Source organism: Pongo pygmaeus, chromosome 3 (assembly GCF_028885625.2).
Source record: "Pongo pygmaeus isolate AG05252 chromosome 3, NHGRI_mPonPyg2-v2.0_pri, whole genome shotgun sequence".
NCBI lineage: Eukaryota > Metazoa > Chordata > Mammalia > Primates > Hominidae > Pongo > Pongo pygmaeus.
This window is the reverse complement of record NC_072376.2, coordinates 38,105,645-38,126,668: the sequence shown is the minus strand read 5'-3', so window position 1 is coordinate 38,126,668 and position 21,024 is coordinate 38,105,645. Positions and strand designations below refer to the sequence as shown.

The following is a 21,024-nucleotide window of genomic DNA, read 5'->3' as shown; positions in this document are numbered from 1 at the left end:
TGGAAAGAGAAAACTGAGATCTACTCAGATATGCTACATGCTAGTGCATGCTAAGTTGCCACAGTACAAAGGCAGGCCCTAGGCTTACAAACTGGAAAAATTCATTTTCCTCAGTGTCCCCAGAGGTTACTCATGATAAGCTCCTTAGAGACTGATGTATAAATCAAACTTTCAATTTATAAATTATCATGAGCAATTTACTTACCAAATGCATTGGGTATTTTAGTTCCTAGAAGTAAACGATAATATCTTTAGGATGAGTTTATTTTATACAATGGATACATTCCTGAAGACTGCATTATTTGAAACTTATGTAACTCAAAGCAATTTTTCCCACATTAATACATTTAAAGTATGAAAGAGTAGATTTCCAGTGCACATAAATCTACACCAGTTGGGTACATAATTGCTTTTTAATGGTGCTTTTCATTTCTCCAGCATGATCTCTGATATTTTGCAGAAATCAATCTGCTGAATTATAAGCGTATCATATCATAATGGCTGTCCGGTCTTCTGCAGAGCCTTTTTACGACATCTAAAGTGCAGAATAAATGCACTGCTCCTGGTGCTTTTCTGTGCCATCACATTATGAATGCTCACATGACATGGCCATAGGATGTTAACAAAGTATTTTCAATTATAATAACATTTCAATTGTCACCAAAATCACTTGGAGTTCTGAGCTATGTGAACAGCAGCGTAGTCTATGAGATATCTGCAAAAGGAAGAGAGGGTTTCTGTTTTAGAACTGAAGTGGCACAGTTTACAATTCACTTGTCTGAGCAGCTTTGACATGAGTGATTCTTGATTTTATTTTAATTTGGGGGATTTGCACCATTTCTCATTTTGAGCACAAAATGAGACCTTATAAATGTTCTGTATTACACAATTTCAAATACATGTAACTCAAATTCACCTAAAACATGACTGTGTTGTACTGACAAATTATTGCCCTTTCCATCTTTTCCTTGTCAAGGAGGATTGTGCAGGAGAGAGACCTTGGCTTTGGAGCTACCAGGGAGATCTGCATCTAATTTAGTTCTTTGTCACTTACCAGTTGGGTGGGATTTCGTTTCCTCATTTGAGAAATGGGAATTATAAATGCCTGTCATAGAGGGTGATTCTGAAGATGAATGATAGTATCAAACAGTTACTAGGGGCCTTCCTATAGGCCACCCAATTTATTTTTATTTTATTTATATTTTTATTATTTTTTATTATTTTACTTTAAGTTCTAGGGTACATGTGCACAACGTGCAGGTTTGTTACATATGTATACATGTGTCATGTTGGTGTGCTGCACCCGTTAACTCCTCATTTACATTAGGTATATCTCCTAATGCTATCCCTCCCCCCTCGCCCCACCCCCTGGCAGGCCCTGGTGTGTGATGTTCCCCTTCCTGTGTCCATGTGTTCTCATTGTTCAATTCCTACCTATGAGTGAGAACATGCAGTGTTTGGTTTTCTGTCCTTGCCATAGTTTGCTCAGAATGATGGTTTCCAGCTTCATCCATGTCCCTATAAAGGACATGAGCTCACCCTTTTTTATGGCTGCATAGTATTCCATGGTGTATATGTGCCACATTTTCTTAATTCAGTCTGTCACTGATGGGCATTTGGGTTGGTTCCAATTTATATATATTATTGCATTAATTTTACTGAAATTCCATGGAATAGACATTATTATTCCATAGAGAAAATAGGGCTCATGGGAGTTAAGTAATCTGACTCAGGCCAGATAGCTAATAAACAGCAGAACTGAGATGCAAACTCAGGTATGAACGGACTTCTTTTTTTTTTTTTTTTTTTGAGATGGAGTCTTGCTCTGTCGCCTAGGCTGGAGTGCAGTGGCGTGATCTTGGCTCACTGCAACCTCCGCCTCTCAGGTTCACGCTATTCCCCTGCCTCAGCCTCCCGAGTAGCTGGGACTATAGGCGCGTGCCATCACACCTAGCTAATTTTTTTTTTTTGTATTTTAGTAGAGACGGGGTTTTGCCATGTTGGCCAGGATGGTCTTGATCTCCTGATTTCGTGATCCGCCTGCCTCAGCCTCCCAAAGTGCTGGGATTACAGGCGTGAGCCACCACGCCCGGCCAAACTGACCTCAAATCAAGACACACTGCTCCTTACTGGAACTAAATGAAATCATGTCTATATTATGTCCAAGAGTAATATCTGACATGCTAGCTGTAGGATCTTGTAAAAGAAGAAAGAAAAAAAAATTTACTAAGAATAATATCTGTCATAAAGCAGATAATAACAAATGGAAATTAGTATTACCATTATTATGGAAACCTTCTTCCCCATGTCCAAAACACACACACACACACACACACCATCTGTACACTAGATTGCCTTAATCTTCTTCTACTCGTTTTCCCACATAGAATGTTTAGATACATGCACATACATATACACATACCTGTACATACATGGTATGACGAGAGAAATGAAATTTCTCAAGGCCTTTCCAGAGAACTTACAAAGACAAATACCTACTGCTTTTCATCCCAATCTCTGCCTTCATCTTCATGTGTCATTGTCCATTTCCCTGATGATGTCTCATCACATCATCTTCCCTCTGTGTGTGCATGTCTTTGTGTCTGAATTTCTCTCTTTCATAAGTCACACCAGATTAAGCCTACCATAATGACTTCGTTTCAATATGATGACCTCTGTAATGGACCTATTTCCAAAGAAGGTCACATTCTGAGTTACTGGGAGTTAGAACTTCAACGTATCATTTGGGGGGAACACCCAGTGTGCAAGACGGTTTGTGTGTGTGTGTGTGTGAGAGAGAGAGAGAGAGAGAGTACACATGAGCAGAGCTAACACTGGACAAAAGCATTGTGGGAGTTGATATGGATTTGTTGTTGAAGCCCATTTACCTGCTAGAATCTCTCTTGGTGTCTGGCATGTTGGATGTGTTAACTCATAAATCTTAGGATTGCAAGTGACTCAACTTGAACTAGATTAAGCAAAGAGGGAATATATTGGGTTATATAATCAAACCATAGAAATGGCAGGGGTGGCCGGGTGTGGTGGCTCCCACCTGCAATCCCAGCACTTTGGGAGGCTGAGGTGGGTGGGACACTTGAAGTCAGGAGTTTGAGACCAGCCTGGCCAACATGGTGAAATCCCGTCTCTACTAAAAGTACAAAAACTAGCTGGACATGGTGGTGCATACTTGTAGTCCCAGCTACTCGGGAGGCTGAGGCAGGATAATCGCTTGAACCCCAGAGGTGGAGGTTTCAGTGAACCGAGATTGTGCCACTGCACTCTAGCCTGGGCACAGAGTGAGACTCTGTCAAAAAAAAAAAAAAAAAAAAAGCAGGGGAGGAGTAGCCTAGCCTTAAAGAGCCAGGGACTTGAACACTGTCATTGCTGTCATTTCTCTCTCTCTTTCTTTCTCTGCTCTTTTCTGCATGCTGCCTTTTTTCTTCTGGCTTTCTCCATTGAGGGTGCAGGCATGATGTCAGACCACTCCTCACTTCCATCCTTGCAGCCCTATAACCAGACAATTAGGAGCAAAGCCTTCTTGATTGGTTAGGGAAGCATGCCAATAGGCTCTTCTAGGATCATATGACCTTCCCTAAACCGATCCCTGAATGCCCACCCTTAAACCTGAGTCATATGCTTACCTCTAGCTAGGGGTCTAGGGATACTAGGATTGGCATTATTGAAGTTCGAGAGGAACAGTTCCCCAAAGAAGGGGATAAAATAAACAAGGCTTTAGGCATGTGTGCAGCCCAAGATAGAGCTTCAAATTTTGACTTCCTGCAAGCTTATCTACAGGGCTACTATACCCTAGTGGAGGGCTGAGCTGGGTTTTTGCTGTCCTGGAATCTCATTGCTGTCCCCAATTGTTGGGTATGGGTTGTGGTGGAGATTGCCTAGCTTCACCAAACTCATTGCCTCCTTTCTCCTGGCACAGAGCTGCACTGTATTTTGCAGACTCTGTTGAAGTTACATCGCTGGTAAGCACTGGCCAAGTAATTGAGTTACAGCCAAAGGGTGATTAGAAGTGATGTGTGCCACCTCTACATCTGATCCACAAAATCTCCCATTCCCCCAGGCTCTTCCTTGCTGCCAGTTCGAAGCAGATGGGTGTGGCAGCTTGAAGTCACGTGTGAAGTTAATGGTACCAGAGGATGGAGGGAGCACAGGTTCCTGAATCTCTTCTTGGAGAAGGCCCATCTGCTCACCAGGAGTCCCATTTGAGACTTTACATGAGAAACACACGTCTATTGTTGGAGCAATTACGAATTTCAGAGTTTGCTACAGCAGTGAGTGTTTCTCTAACCAACAGAATTTCTTCCCTTTTTCATCAATCCTGCTTTCCCAAGTAGCCACAGGGGATACTGGAGCCAACAGAGCTGGTTTGAATCCTGACTCTGTACTTACTAGCCAGCCACTCTGCATCTTTGGGTGTAGCCTTCTTTATAGAATAATCATGCCTACTTCACAAGGCCAAAGTAAGCTTTGAACACTAGAGGGAAGATGCATGCTGTCATCGCAGAGTAGGTGTTGACCTTATTGTGTTTTTCAACTACCACAGGGTGACTTCATCCAAAATGACTTCCCATCTGGCTAGGGCTGCCTTGGAGAAATATCTTCTCAGCTAGGAGGTTCTTCAGTCTCAAGACGCTTCCTGAATCAGAACGCTTTATGTCCTTGGGCTATGGTAAAGTGCCATTGCCACTGATCTGTCATTCTACCAGGAGGCAAACCCCACCAGATGGTAAATCCCCAGTTCTTGCTCTTGCTCTCTGGAGCTCCTCAGGTAGGAATAATTCCCAGTTCCAGGCTTGCAGCCCTCTGACTCTTTTTTATTCATTTACTCACTTATTCATTTGTTCATTCATTCATGCATGTGTGCACCTGTCTGCTTATCCATTCATCCATGCAACAAGTATTTACAGTGTGCCAACTCTGTGCCAAGCAATGTATTGAGAGCTAGAGCGGCAGAAGTGAAAAGGAAAAGCTCTACTCACTCTCATCGAGCTTCCATTCTACTAAGAGGTCAGACAAGAGAGTGACAGACACTATGGTAGGAGTGAGTGGTACAGGGTGCTATGGAGGCTCAGAGAGGGCACTTAGTCTAGGGCTTGGAACAGGCGTGCCACAAGTAGTGATGCCAAGCACAGGTTTTTCCTGGCAAAAGAATGGCAAAGCTGGTTCTACCACAACCATCAGGTACTCTTGAAATCAACTTTTTGGGATCTTCTGCTAGCCTGCTGCATCATGTAGATATACCAAATCACCACCACATCTACCACCATCACCATCACCACCACCTCTACCACCACCACCTCTACCACCACCACCACCACTGCCATCACCACCACACCACCTCCACCACCATTACCACCACCTCTACCACCACCATCACCACTGCTGCCACCACCATCACCACCAGCTCCACCACCACCACCACCAGTACCACAATCATCATCATGACCAACACCACCCCCACCTCTACCATCACCGCCACCACTACCACTACCACCACCACCACCAGTACCACCACCACTGCCACCACCACCATCACCACTAGCTCAACCACCATCATCACCACCACCTCTAACACCACCACCAGCACTACCACCATCACCACCACCACCATCACCACCACCATCACCACCACAACCACCACCAGTACCACCACTATCACCACAACCACCACAACCACCACCATCACCACTACCATCATCACCACGACCACCACCATCACCATCACCAGCATCACCACCACCACCATCACCACTACCATCACCACCACCACCATCACCAACACTCTCACCACCACCACCATCACTGTCACCACCACCACTGCTTCCACCACCATTACCACCACCACCACAACCACCATCACCACCACCATGAACACCACCACCACCACCAGCACTACCACCACCAGCACAACCATCACCACCACCAGCACCAAAATCACCACCATCAGCACCACCATCACCACCACCACCGGGACTACCATCATCACTATCACTACCACTGCCACCACCACCATCACCATCACCACCAGGACCATCACCACTGCCACCACCAGTACCATCACCACTACCAACACCACCACCAGCACCATCACTATCACCACCACCACCATCACCACCTCCATTACCACCACAACCACCATGGTCACCACCACCACCATCATCACCATCACCACCAACACCATCACCACCACCACCACTACCACCACCATTGCCACCAACAACACAATCATCAACACCACCAACACCATCACCACTACCACCACAACCACCAGGATCACCACTACCACCATCAACACCATCACCAGCACCATCACTATCACCACCACCGCTACCATCACCACCTCCACTACCACCACAACCACCACAATCACCACCACCATCATCATCACCATCACCACCAACACCATCACCACCACCAACACCACTACCACCACCATTGCCACCAACAACACAATCATCAACACCACCAACACCATCACCACTACCACCACAACCACCAGGATCACCACTACCACCATCAACACCATCACCAGCACCATCACTATCACCACCACCGCTACCATCACCACCTCCACTACCACCACAACCACCACAATCACCACCACCATCATCATCACCATCACCACCAACACCATCACCACCAACACCACTACCACCACCATTGCCACCAACAACACAATCATCAACACCACCAACACCATCACCACTACCACCACAACCACCAGGATCACCACTACCACCATCAACACCATCACCAGCACCATCACTATCACCACCACCGCTACCATCACCACCTCCACTACCACCACAACCACCACAATCACCACCACCATCATCATCACCATCACCAACACCATCACCACCACCAACACCACTACCACCACCATCACCACCACCACCAACACCATCAACACCACCACCACCACCACCTCTGCTACCAACACAACCACAATGATCATCACCACCACCACCACCACCACCACCACCATCACCACCACCAACACCACTACCACCACCATCACCACCACCACCACTGCCTCCACCACCATCACCACCACCACCATCACCACCACCAACACCACTACCACCACCATCACCACCACCACCACTGCCTCCACCACCATCACCACCACCACCATCACCACCTCTGCTACCAACACAACCACAATGATCACCACCACCACCGCCATCATCACCATCACCACCAACACCATCACCACCACTAACACCACCACCATCACCACCACCACCACCACCAGCACCACCAGTATCACCACCATCACCATCACCACCACCACCACCTTCACCATCACCACCACCACCACCAACAACACCATCACCACCACCAACACCACTACCACCACCATCACCACCACCACCATCACCACCACCACCACTGCCTCCACCACCATCACCACCACCAACAACACCATCAACACCACCAACACCACCACCACCATCACCACCACCACCATCACCACCACCACCACTGCCTCCACCACCACCACCACCAACAACACCATCACCACCACCACCACCACCGCCACTTCTACCACCACCACCTCCACCACCATCACCAACACTACCACCACAACCATCACCACCACCACCACTGCCTCCAAAACCATCACCATCATCACCACCTTGATCACCACCACCAGTAGCACCACCATCACCACCATCACCACCACCTCTACCACCACCACCACCTCCACCACCTCCACTGCCACCACTACCACCACCACTGCCGCCACCTCTACCACCACTACCACCTCTACTATCACCATCTCCACCACTACTACCACTATCACTGCCACCTCTACCACCACCACCACAACTGCCACCTCCACCACCATCACCATCACCACCACCATGATCATCACCAACACCATTAACACCACCACCATCACCACCACCACCATCACCATTACCACCATCACCACCACCTCTACCACCATTGCCACCATCACCACCGCCTCTACCACCATCACCACCGCCTCTACCACCATCACCACCACCTCCACCATTATCACCACCACCACCACCATGATCACCACCACCATCACTACCACCAAGATCACCACCACCACCATCCCATCATTACCACCACCACCAGCACCACCATCATCACCACCACCTCTAGCACCACCACCATCACCACCACCACCACCACTGCCACCACCACCATCATAACCACAATGATCACCATCACCACCACCACCATTACCACCACCACCTCTACCACCACTGCCACCATCACCACCACCACCTCTACCACCACCTCCACAACCATCACCACCACCTCCACCACCATCATCACCACCACCACCATCCCACCATTACCACCACCACCACCATCCCACCATCATCACCATCATCAACACCACCACCACCACCACCACCACCATCACCTCCCTTTCTAAGCTGTGCCCTGCTGAACTTCCAAATTTCTTGAGAATATCGTCCCCTGGGGAACCCTATGGCTATTTTTACCTCTTCTGGGGTGTGCCTTCCTCCCCACAACCACCAGTGTTCCACTCAAAGGGGCATAAACATCTATAAGGCATTCTGTATGTATGTGTTTATATAGTCTTTTTTTTTTTTTTTTTTTTTTTTGACAGAGTCTTGTTCTGTCATTCAGTCTGGAGTGCAGTGGTGCAATCTCGGCTCACTGCAACCTCCGCCTCCCAGGTTCAAGCAATTCTCGTGCCTTAGCCTCCCAAATAGCTGGGACTCCAGGTGCCTGCCACCATGTCTGGCTAATTTTTTTGTGTTTTTAGTAGAGATAGGGTTTCGCCATGTTGGCCAGGCTGTTCTCAAACTCCTGATCTCAAGTGATCCGCCTACCTCAGCCTCCCAAAGTGCTGAGATTACAGATGTGAGCCACCTATCTGGCCTATATAGTCTTAAACATGCTCACAATATATATGTTTATGTATCTTTGTAAGCATATGCCAAATGCCTAAAATGGAATATAGATGTATACATGTTTGCACAAATACATATATGTGTATATATACATAAGGCATATGCATACATGTGAAGAGACATATATATAATCTTCATATTCTCAAGAAAACAAATTGTTAAATTGAGGTTACTACCTCAGAAACCAAACTTTATTAAATTTTCCCAAAAGCAGAAATAAAAGGCAGTCTATAGATTATTTTGCTATCAGAGACAACCAACAAGCCCAACAAACTTTGGAAGTGCCTGGCTGATATGAAAGTTATTCTGCCTTTTTTCCTTTTCTTTTTAATTAAAAATTATTTATTTATTTATTTATTTATTTATTTATTTATTTAGAGACAGTGTTTCACTCTGTTGCCCAAGCTGCAGTGCAGTGGTGCAATCACAGCTCACTGTAGCTGCAAACTCATGGGTTCAAATGATCGTCACACCTCAGCCTCCCGAGTAGCGGGGACCACAGGCATGTGTCAATTTTTAAATTTTTTTGTAGAGGGGGAGTCTTGCTAGGTTGCCTAGGCTGGTCTCAAACTTCTGGCCTCAAGTGATCTCCCACCTTAGCTTCCCAAAGTGCCAGGATTATGGGCATGGCCACTGTACTTGGCTTACCTTTTTTCTTCGAGGAAGATGTTTTTATTGGAATAGAGTTAGCAGTTTCCTCCCTCCTCCTAGTATCTAGAATAATGAGCCTAGTGCGGTGGCTCACGCCTGTAATCCTAGCTCTGGGATTGTTAGAATTTCTGATGCCCGTGAAAGCGACCCTTAGGGCTGAGAGAGAGGAGAAAAACTTTCTCTTAGATTTTATTAATAACCAAGAGAATTATGATGATGATATTAATAATAGCAATAATTAATATATAGTTAACACATAACACTCCCTATGTGCCAGGCACTATTCTAAATGTTTTGACATGTTGCCTCGTTTGTGCCTCAGTGTTTGAGACGTTATCTCGTTTATGTCTCATAAGTACTCTCTGAGGTAGGCTCTAATACGATCATCCCAACTTTACAGATGAGGAAGGCGAGGCACAGAGAGGTTTAATGACCTGCCGAAAGTTACACAGCAGTTGCAGAAGCAGGATTCGAACCCCGGCAATCTGGCTCTAGATTGCCACATTACCCTTAGCAGTCCTGCTCTCACGCAAGGCAGCCCTGGAAGGACAGGAAGAAGAACCCTCTGAGCCGCGAGAAGGTGCTCCGAGAACCCTCAACAGGACCCCGGCCCTGAACTAGAAGCCGCACGTGCCTGGGCCTCCCTCTCCAGCAGGGGGCGCACACAGCCCGCATTTTCTGGGCTCCCTCTAACCACAGATACCTCTGCTTATTGAGAACTGGAACTCCTGACCTTTTGTGGGAAAGGCTCTGATCTCAAAACTTTCTCTAGCATTCTTGAAGTATTTACAGTGTACTAATCAAAGGAATGATCCGGTGCATGGACATAACCAAGGGAATGATTCAGGACCGTTCTTGGAGGACCTACAATGTGTATCAATAAGCAGAATCCCAGGAAGCCAGTATAGGCCCCAGGCTTATAACAGCACTGCCTGATTCCAGATGAACCAGTAACACTCCAAGTGGGGGTTTTTCTCACCACACCCCGAAGACATTCTATTAAAATAGCCCTGCTCGTGGGTGGCCTCCCATGCATGAGTCCTCTCACATGGTCTGCATGCTGATGGGGCCGTGCTGAACTCACCGCATTAGCCCTTTGGAACACGTGCTGAGGTGTTTTCTCTCTAGTGACCTTTGTCACATCCTTTGCAAGAAATTAGCTCAGTGGAGCAATCCCTGAAGGCCAAACCTCAACCTGCACCAGAGGCAGAGAGGCCAGGAGACGAGGTTTGATAGAATTTGTACCTCTCACGGTGGTGGGAGGAGGAGAACGGCTCTGTGAAGTGCTCCTTCCACCCTTTTAATGCTGTGCAATAAGGACGGAGTTAGGGGCTCAGGCCTGTAATCCCAGCATTTTGGGAAGTCAAGGTGGGTGGACTGCTTGAGCCCAGGAGTTCCACACCAGCCTGGGCTACATGGCAAAACCCTGTCACTACAAAAATACAAAAATTAGCCAAGCACGGTGGCGTGTACCTGTAGTCCCAGCTACTCAGGAGGCTGAGGTGCGAGGATCCCTTGAGTCTGGGAGGTGGAGGCTGCCGTGAGCCGTGATTGTGCCACTGCACTCTAGCCTGGGTGAGATCCTGTCTCAAAATTTAACAACAACAACAAAAAAAGACTGAATGAGGGGGTAACTTTGAATGGGGACCTCTCAGACTCAGAGCAGGAACAAAGTTGATTGCCCTGGGACTTTAAAAGTTTCTTCAAAATCCTATACATTTGTCAGCTGCTCTCAGGAGCCTTAGCAGGCTTCAGGGGTCTCTCAGCCCCTCTGCTATGGTCTGAATGTTTGTGTTTCCCTAAAATCCATGTTGAAATCCTACCTAAGGTGATGGTATTGGGAGCTGGGTCTTTGGGAGGTGATTAGGTCATGAAGGCAGAGGCCTCCTGAATGGGAAGAATGCCCTCATCAAAGATGCCCAAGAGAGACCTCCCACCCCTTCCACCTTGGGAGGGCACAGTGAAAAGACACCATCTATGAACTAGAGGGCAGAACCTTGCCAGATGCCAGCTCTGCCTGTGCCTTGATTTTGGAGTTCCAGCCTCCGGAACTGTGAGAAATGAATTTCTGTTGTTTATAAGACATCCAGATGGCCGGGCGCGGTGGCTCATGCCTGTAATCCCAGCACTTTGGGAGGCTGAGGTGGGCGGATCATGAGGTCAGGAGATTGAGACCATCCTGGCTAACACGGTGAAACTCCGTCTCTACTAAAAAAAAATACAAAAAATTAGCCGGGCGTGGTGGTGGACACCTGTATTCCCAGCTACTCAGGAGGCTGAGGCAGGAGAATGGCGTGAACCCAGGAGGCTGAGCTTGCAGTGAGCCCAAGATAGCACCACTGCACTCCAGCCTGGGCGACAGAGCAAGACTCTGTCAAAAAAAAAAAAAAAAAAAAAAAAGACACCCAGTTTATGGTATTTTGTTATAGTAGCCAGAATGGACAAAGATACCTTCCAAAGTGGTGTCCTTTCTGTGTATACTTTGGCATAAGACATCTGATTCAAAATTAAATGAGAGGGACCATAAAGAGAAATACTCCATTGCCAGCTTGTAGGGAAGGGCCATAGAAAATCGCTTGGGTTCAGACTCTAGTTCTGCCTCCTGGGGGCTGAGCAGCCCCTGGGGAAGCGATTTACTTTTCTCTGTACCATGGTTTTCTCACCTGAAAAATGAAAATAATAAAATCCATGCCATAGGGTCGTTGAGTGCATTCAACGAACCCATGCGTGTGGTCCTAAGCGCAGTGCGTGGCCTACACAGGAAGCACTCACTGAATCTTAGCTGTTGTGATTTCACCTATTCATGCAGGCCAGGACTCTGAGGAAAAAAGGAAATCTCTTGCTATTGTCATCTTTATTGATACCGCCACACTTTTTTTCTGCTCTGGGTGGCGCTGGCAAACTTCCTGTCTTTCCCAGGAGAATTTGATACCCCTGCCCCCACCTCTCTCAAAGGCAAACACTCTCCTGCCAGGTAGCAACTGGATGCCATGCAGAAGTATTCTCTCCTGGAATCACGTTCCTGGGTATTTGTCTTCAGGATCAGCCAGCTTGGAGTTGAGGTCAGCTGAAGTTCAAGAGGGCCTTTATTCTGACTTTTACTGTTTATTGATTTGCAGTACTTATAAGCCAAAGTGTTTGTCCTCCTGGCCTTCAGGGCCAAGGCTAAGGCCACAACAATGCAGCCCTTCTTCAGTGGCCCTGTTACCTTCCGGGAGCAGGCAGGGTGTGGCAAGAACTTCTGGGTGGCAAGAGCTCCAGGGTGTGGTGAGAACTCTGGGTGTGGCTGCCCAGGGCAGGCCTTGGAGAAAGCAGTTAAGAAACAAGCAGCAAGGCTTGGTACCCCAGGTCTGAATATTGGAGCCACCCGTGGTTCTGGCTCTGTTATGGTGTAGCTATGGGGACTCAAGTTCTCTGCCCCTCATTTTCCCTGGCTGTCCGGGACAATGGCAGCAGCAGTAACAGTAACAGTGTACTTTTACTGAGTACTTAACTGTCCACACGTGGGACTTCATAGCTCTCCCTTAACAGTTAAGACCAGCCGCTGCACCTGCGATCTATACCCACTCTTACTAGCTTCGTGACCTTGGAGACACCGCTCCAGCCCTTGTTCCTCAACTTCTTAATCTGTAAGAAGTGGGGAAGTTAAGAGCACCTTCCTCTTTGAATTGCAAGAGGATTAAATGAGAAAGCCCAGGAATAGTTCCCAGCCCAAGGTAGTAGTATGAGCAATACTATGATAAATTTCACATTCATGATCTCATGTCATTTTCATAGCAATACTGTGAAATAGGTTCTCTACAGGGGAGAGGCTCAGGACATGCAGAAAGAAGCAAGCAAGGCTGGGATTTGACCCCAGGATTATATGGTTCTGAGTACCAAACTCTGGATCTGAAATCACTGGGCCTTACTGCCTTTCATTTGCCAATGTCACCTGAAGAAACGCTTGTTGAGCAGCTTACTAGAAGCCAACCCGTTGTGACCATACTGAATTGGTTGAAAGTTCCAATTTAATACAGTTCTTAAGCACTAATGGAGCTTCTTCTGACCAGGCACTGGGCTGGGTCCTGGCTCTATTGCAGTGACAATGGGGAGTATGTAGGCCCACAAGAAGATCCCAGGCAAATCTGCAAACAAATAACAGCTCCTGTTGAGATCGAGCACCTTTGTAAGTCTCCATGATTCTCTCTGCTTGCAACTCCATTTGGAAAATTTCTTGAACTTCCTTATCTTCTTTGAGGGCCTTAAATAAAAACATCTACCTTCTTTTGCTTGAGAGTCCCATTTCTAGATTGAGGTTTAAAATGAACTGTGGGCCAGGCACAGTGGCTCATGCCTGTAATCCCAGCACTTTGGGAGGCCGAGGTGGGTGGATCACGAGGTCAGGAGATTGAGATCATCCTGGCTAACACGGTGAAACTCTGTCTCTACTAAAAATACAAAAAATTAGCTGGGCGTGGTGGCGGGTGCCTGTAGTCCCAGCTACTTGGGAGGCTGAGGCAAGAGAATGGCGTGAACCCAGGAGGCGGAGCTTGCAGTGAGCCGAGATCGCGCCACTGCACTCCAGCCTGGGAGACAGAGCGAGACTTCGTCTCAAAAAAAAAAAAAAGAACTGTGAGGGCCAGGCATGGTGGCTCACGCCTTTAATCCTAACACTCTGGAAGGCTGAGGCAGGCAAATCTTATGAGCTCACGAGTTGGAGACCAGTGTGGGTAACATGGCAAGACTCTGTCTCTACAAAAAATACAAAAATTAGCTGGGCATGGTGGTGTGCACCTGTCGTCCCAGCTGCTCAGAAGGCTGAGGTGGGAGGATGGTTTGAGCCCGGGAGGCAGAGGTTGCAGTGAGTTGAGATTGTGCCACTGAACTCCAGCCTGGGTGATAGAGCCAGATCTTATCTCAAAAAATAAAATAAAATAAAATGAACCATTAAATGAAATGACACAAATAAAGAAACTGGAGAGCTGTGTATCAGTTTACCCTTGAAAGACTAGAAAGATTTGGCTGGGCACAGTGGCTCACGCTTGTAATCCCAGCACTTTAGGAGGCCAAGGCAGGTGGATCACCTGAGGTCGGGAGTTTGAGACCAGCCTGACTAACCCCATCTCTACTAAAAATACAAAATTAGCCGGGTGTGGTGGTGCATGCCTGTAATCCCAGCTACTCAGGGGGCTGAGGCAGGAGAATAGCTTGAAGCCGGGAGGCAAAGGTTGCGGTGAGCCAAGATCGTGTTATTGCACTCCAGCCTGGGTAACAAGAGCGAAACTCCATCTCAAAAAAAAAAAAAAAAAAAAAAAGACTAGAAAGATTTGATAAGCGTTCAAGGAAAGGAAAGACCCCTATTGGGTATATACTGCTCTGTGTAAGGGCCTCCTTTAGGAAATGGGCTTTGGAAAATTGCTTCCAGATTCTGGAAAAGAGGTCAGGAAAATGTCACTCACTGAGAAACCAGGAAGAAAGCAGTTAATGAGGTGGACAATTTGCAGGTATAAACCACACCCAAAATGAGTTGTAGACTGATGCCCAAAGGAGACTCAAAATACCAAAATCAAATCCATACATTGATGAAACATGTATATTTACAGAACACCCTGTAGGTACTGTGTTAGTTAAGGTTCTCCAGAAAAACCAAACCATGAGACTGAGGTGTGACTAAACTGCAGTGAGTGGCATGCCCAAATTTAGCACTGTCCACCTGGGATCTAGTGACCAGGGAACCCAAACCACGAATGAGGAGGCTCTTCTGGTGCCTGTAGAAAAATCACTAGCACTGTGGGTAAGAACACGGACCCCGCCGCCAGATTGCCTCTTACTGTAGGAAATGCTCACCTTGAATAAATGCCTTACCCTCCCAAGGCCTCACATTTTGGAGCTCTTGGTGGGGGCGGTGGGGAGCGGGGGGTAAAGTACATCTACTCCATAGATTTGTCATGAGGATGAAATGGGCCGTCAGGTGCAAAGTGCTTAAAACAGAGCTGGCACACAGGAAGCCTCTATAAGTACCAAAGTGAGAAAAAAAAAATTTCCCCATTTCTGGAGAGGCCTAACAAGCTGATATGGTTTGACTGTGTCCCCACCCAAATCTCATATTGAACTGTACTCCTATAATTCCCACGTGTTGTGGGAGGGACCTGGTGGGAGGTCATTGAATCATGGGGGCGGTTCCCCCATACCATTCTCATGGTGGTGAATAAGTCTCACGAGATCTGATGGTTTTATAAGGGGTTTCCGCTTTCGTTTCTTCCTCATCTGCTCTCTCGCTGCCGCAAGAAGTGCCTTTCACCTTCCACCATGATTGTGAGGTCTCTCTAGCCACGTGGAACTGTAAGTCCATTAAACGTCTTTCTTTTGTAAATTGCCCAGTCTCTGGTGTATTTTTATCAGCAGTGTGAAAAAGGGCTAATACACAAGCCTAAAGGGGTTTCTCTGGTCCAGCGGGGGCTGGATAAACCTTGACCCATAGACCCATTGAGGATCAATGCCTGCTTGTAGGGCTGCATGCTGCCCACATGCTTTCGTGCTTACATCAAGGCTTTAGACCCTCATTTCAACGTGGACCATGTATGTAGGTTTCCCTGAGCCTGACAGCCTCTGTGTGCTCACAAGAAGATCAAAGTCCCTGCTAGGACATCAGAGGACCAACCCCCAAAGCAAATGAGCCAGGTTTCCATCAGAAAACCGATGGTCCAATATCACATAGCAGCAGAACCAGGACCAGAATTTGTTTTTCCTGGCTTAAGTGTTGGTCTTTTTACACCAGGAAAGGAAAATAAAATACTTCAAATGCACAAGAATAAAGTTTCGAGAATGTCAAGCTGCACTTAAAAAGACTTATTCTATTTATTTATTGTTTTTTGGAACAGTCTCGCTCTGTTGCCAGACTGGAGTGCAGTGGCACGATCTTGGCTCACTGCAACCTCCATCTCCCGGGTTCAAGTGATTCTCCTGCCTCAGCCTCCTGAGTTGCTGGAACAACAGGCGTATGCCACCACTCTGGGCTAATTTTTGTATTTTCCTTAAAGACAGGGTTTCACCATATTGGCCAGGCTGATCTCAAACTCCTGACCTCATGATCTACCCGCCTCAGCCTCCCAAAGTGCTGGGATTACAGGCGAGAGCCACTGCGCCCGGCCTTAGAAAGACATTTTTAAAGTACCCAGCAACTGCGGATTTCCATTTAGATTTTTTCTCTCTGTACGGTCTTCGCTCATGGGGTGTGGGCTCCCCCTGGATGGGACCCCCAGAGAGGGTGGGTGGTCCAGGGTCCAGTGAGAATGGGAAAGGTGGGCCCAGAGGCCCGGCAATAAGACTGAGAGTGGACAGGCCTGGTTTTAGAATCTGGGGCAGGGGTTTGAGAGCACGTGGACTTGAGGAACCAGCAGGGCTTTGGAGAGATTGAGAAATGGGTTGAGCTAAACAGAAACTGGATGCCAGGTAGGCCCTCAAAACAGGAGTTCTTACACTTTTTCTGTTAGAGCTGCAAGGCATTCTGTGGTTAGGGAGAGAAGGGCCTGGAGGTGCTAGCTTGGGTGTGGCCTGGGAGATTAGAGGGTTGCTGATAAGGCTCGCAACCCCACCCACTTCCAAGCCCTGGAGGTGTTAGAGCAGGACTCAGAGGATGCCATTCTATCAGAAAGGAGCTTAGGTTTGGTCCTATTGACAAAGCCTTAAGGGAACAGAGCCTCCGGGGAGAAAAGGGGCCTCTAAAATCCAGGAAATCTGAAAGAGCTGGAAAGCTTCCAGTGTTCATATTTCATTCCATTCATTCCAATCCAACCCAACACATATTTACTAAGCATCTACCGTATACCAGGCCTGGGAATGCAACAATGAACAAGATGGACAGACTCTTCCTGCCCACATGAAGGTTATAGCATACGCAGAGAGACAAATAGAAATGCAATGAAGTTGACATTTAATGACAAATTGCAGTGCAAGCCCTGAGACAGTTGTGATGAAGAGTAAAAGAGGAAAGCTGGCCTTAGATGCGGTCATCCCAGGAAGTGACTTTTCCTCTGCCCAGTGGCAGGATGAGGGGCCCCCAGGGGATAAGTGGCTGCTAGTTAGCAACTCACCTCTCTGCAGTTCTCCCTTCTCCAGAGTGGGGCCCTTTCTAATCCTTTTTTGCTTTGCCCAGCCCTCTGATGCATTTAAAATATTTTTTTCTTTTTAAATTACCGTAATCTAGATTTTCCAGTTTTTCTTGGCAGGACCTTTGATTTGCTGTAGGCTATTCCATCCTACACCGAAGTGGTAGGTTTCTTTTTCTTTCTATTTTAACTATACAAATTGCACATGAATACAGGATTTTTGTAAAAATTAATTTTACACAGGAGTATATACAGTAAATTGTGACAGCTCTTTTTGTCCCTTTTCACCAGACTTCCTGCCAATATAGGTAACTAAACCCTTTCACCCTCCTTGGTGATTCTCTCCGATGTGGAGTTGTGACACCCTGGCCTCTCTCTCTGACTTTCTGCAGTGGCTGAGAGAGGAAAAAGGTGGTTTAACCTGGTTGGCAAATTTGGGAAAAATACTAGGTGTGCTCAGCCCAGGGTTTCCCTTTCTTCCTCCTGGGAGTGAACTGTCTGCAAAAAACACAAACGTTCCTCAGCCTCTACAGACCCTCCCTAAATGTTACCAGCTCAGCCCCAACTCCCCAAACCCCAGTAGGGAAGGCCACTGTCAGTCCTATGCTGCCCTCACTGGGGACAGGTAGGCTGGCCAGATCCTGGGCCTCAGTTATTAACAGTAGGCCATCTGGACCTCACACTAAGCACATCCTTCATCTTAGCCTTTATCAATAAAAAAGGGGAATATTTTGGAAATTATCTGACGTGACTTTGGTGGAACCGAATTCTCCCTCCAAATTTCAGCTGCAAGAGAAGCTAGGGAGTGTAATTTTTAGTTTTCTAGACTTTGCAGTACAGGAAGGTAAAGGATAGCAGAATTTGCCACCCCAAAATATGCCACTTGGGCATAAGGATTCTTTTGAGCTAAAGACAACTGAGAAGAAGATACATGAAAAGCTGTCATCCTTATCCCTATTTGGCTAAAATGAGGACGTAAATTTGAACAACAATTAATCACTGACAATCTTAGACCCTTGTCAGTGAAAAGACAGCATCAGAACATTCATATAACAAATTTTACTGACTGGTGCTGACCTTCCATATACTTACCTGTCCACAATTTGCTGCTCAAAGTTTTTCTGCTTTGTCTTGTTATGTCTTTGAAATTTATTGTTTTTTTTTTTTTTAAAAGGTGCTATTAAGTGCAAGTTCTAGCCACCTGTTTGGGTTACTCATCCTTGAATTTCTCCCATGTGTATACACATGTTAATAAACCTCTGTTGTTTCTCTCCTGTTCACCTGTCAGAGCCTCAGCTGAGAACCTAAAAGGGTAGAAGGAAAATGATTTTTTCCTCCCCAAAAAAAGCGTATTTAGAAAGAGTAGTTTGGCTGAGCACAGTGGCTCATGCCTGTAATCCCAGCACTTTGGGAGGTGGAGGCAGGCAAATCACTTGAGTCAGGAGTTCGAGACCAGCCTGGCCAACATGGTGAAACCCCATCTCTACTAAAAATACAAAAATTAGCCAGGCACACTGGTGCGCACCTGTAATCCAGCTACTTGGGAGGCTGAGGCAGAAGACTCGCTTGAACCCAGGACGCAAAGGTTGTAGTGAGCTGAGATCGCACCACTGCACTCCAGCCTGGGTGGCAGAGCGAGACTGTGTCTCAAAAAAAAAAAAAGAAAGAAAGAAAAAGAAAAGAAAAGAAAAAAAGAAAGAGGTACCCAATTCATCATATCCACCGTGAGCATTAGTAGTGTGTATGATAGTTTATCTTTCATCTCTATGCCGTAGGGGCAGTTAGTATTTGAAGTGGCCTAATCAAGAGGCACAGTTGAGGTGTGTGGCTCTTCGTGTGAAGGTCGTATCATCTACCTCTAGTCACTGCAGTCAGCCGAATTTTACCAAGAGAATCTGACAGTTGTTGCCCAGTCAAATTAGTTTAGATCCATCTGTAACAGGTTCCTAGAAATTAGATATATACAGATTAAATTTTGATAAACACTATCAACTTACTTCCTAAATGATCTTTGTCAGTCTTCCTATTCTCAGTGTTTGAGAATGTCCTGTAGGCTCAACAACCGTGGGCTCTCTTTCTTCTTCTCATTTGCATGTCCTTCTCATTCATTCTGAAAGTACAAATAGTAACATAGTGAAAATATTAACTGATTTGTTGAGCAAATTTCAAATGTTGCATTAGGCATTTTACAAGCACAATTTCATCCAATCCTAACAGCCCTATCAGCTAGTTATGAATTGCTCCTGTTTTACAGACCAGGTAACTGAAGCTCAGAGAGCTTACGTAGCTTGCAAGGAGGGCATAATGGTAAGGAATAAAACAGGAACGTGGACAAAGGCAGTCTGTTCTGAAGCCTGTACACTTAGGCACAAAGATGTCAAAAAGAGAGACAGATTTAATGACAAGGGGCCAGGCTGTAATCCCAGCACTATGGGAGGCCGAGGCTGGTGGATCACCTGAGGTTAGGAGTTTGAGAACAGCCTGGCCAACGTGGTGTAAACCCATCTCGACTGAAAGTACAAAAAAATTAGCCAGGCGTGGTGAGTTCCTGTAATCGCAGCTACTTGAGAGGCTGAGGCAGGAGAATCGCTTGAGGTGGAGGTTGCAGTGAGCTGAGATCACGCCACTGCACTCCAGCTGGGGTGACAAATCAAGACTCTGTCTCAAAAAAAAAAAAAAAAAAAAAAAAAGATTTAATGTCAAGGGTTGCTATTGTTTTAAGAATATTATTTAGTTAGTATTTGACTGTTCAAATGGTATCTCAGGCTTATAATTACAGAGTCTTTTACCCTCCAGCTGTGCAGAAATAAAGACTTATTTTTTAAATGGAAAGTTATTCTTAGGATTTAAGGAGCTTCCTATGAACTCTGGGTGGAGTGGATTCGTTTAATTTCTCACCTGAACTGTCTGCCTGGGAGACGAGTGGAAGTATAATTGCCTCCGTTCTAGAACACAAAGAGAAGACCAACGATTCCCAGTTTCCAAGTGACCAGTTCCAGATTCCAATCAACAGGTTCAGCTCCTGATTTAATATTTGCCCTGATGGTAGTAATTTAGAGGAAGACACAGGTGTGTGTGTGTGTGTGTGTGTGTGTGTGTGTGTTGTGTGTGACACACACACACACACTCATGTCCCTTATTTAAAAACAGTCAGGGCCGGGTGTGGTGGCTCACGCCTTTAATCCCAGCAATTTGGGAGGCTGAGGCAGGCGGATCATGAGGTCAAGAGTTTGAGACCAGCCTGGCCATCATGGTGAAACCCCGTCTCTACTAAGAATACAAAAATTAGTCGGGCATGGTGGCGTGTGCCTATAATCCCAGCTACTCGGGAGGCTGAGGCA

General features: G+C 46.6%; 1 long non-coding RNA gene and 1 pseudogene across 1 annotated transcript; one reads left to right on the top strand and one right to left on the bottom strand.

Annotated features, from left to right (window-relative positions):
- Positions 1-399: 399 nt before the first annotated feature.
- On the bottom strand, positions 400-20,688 carry LOC134739527 (uncharacterized). Its single transcript, XR_010126202.1, has 3 exons — positions 20,582-20,688; positions 19,681-19,793; positions 400-715 (listed from the first exon to the last, which is right to left on the bottom strand). It is a non-coding gene; the product is annotated as an uncharacterized LOC134739527 (long non-coding RNA).
- LOC129034526 (basic proline-rich protein-like) lies at positions 4,501-10,214 on the top strand (annotated as a pseudogene).
- Positions 20,689-21,024: the final 336 nt, after the last annotated feature.